Genomic DNA, 542 nt, shown 5'->3' on the forward strand with positions numbered 1-542 from the left:
GCATTGGTTTTGCATTTACGTCGGCCAGCCAGGGGGTATGCCCTGCAAGCCTGCCTCCTACACTATTCCCCCACCCCCTGTCTTCGGTGCACAGTCGCGCTCCCTCTCTGGATCTGGGGCCCCCAGCTGCTCCATCGCTCCACGTCATTGTCTCTGCCTCCATCTCAGGCATCGCTGTTTCTCTGGGTAGGGTCCCGCTCTTGGCTTCCCACTCTTTTTTATTGTTTACCTTATGTCTCATATCATTGACATGCATGCTCAATAAAATGTTTGGAATAGTCCAAAAAAAAAACACAACAACTATATGAACGAATACAGAAGATCTGAGAGATCAGTTTATGATCAAAACAATTACAATGTGAAAGGAGGTAAAAACAAAGCAGCAGAGATCCAGGTGGTAAAGAAGGTCGGGCAGATTGTAGGGTAAATTAGAGCGTTATAAATGGAGGAAGAGGTGCAAGAGCTGAACAGGAAATTTCAAAGATCAGCTCGAGAAGATAAAGCCAAATACTATAATAAAATATGCAAAGATTTAGAGTTAG

This window comes from Chrysochloris asiatica, unplaced genomic scaffold (assembly GCF_000296735.1).
Source record: "Chrysochloris asiatica unplaced genomic scaffold, ChrAsi1.0 scaffold00252, whole genome shotgun sequence".
Lineage (NCBI taxonomy): Eukaryota > Metazoa > Chordata > Mammalia > Afrosoricida > Chrysochloridae > Chrysochloris > Chrysochloris asiatica.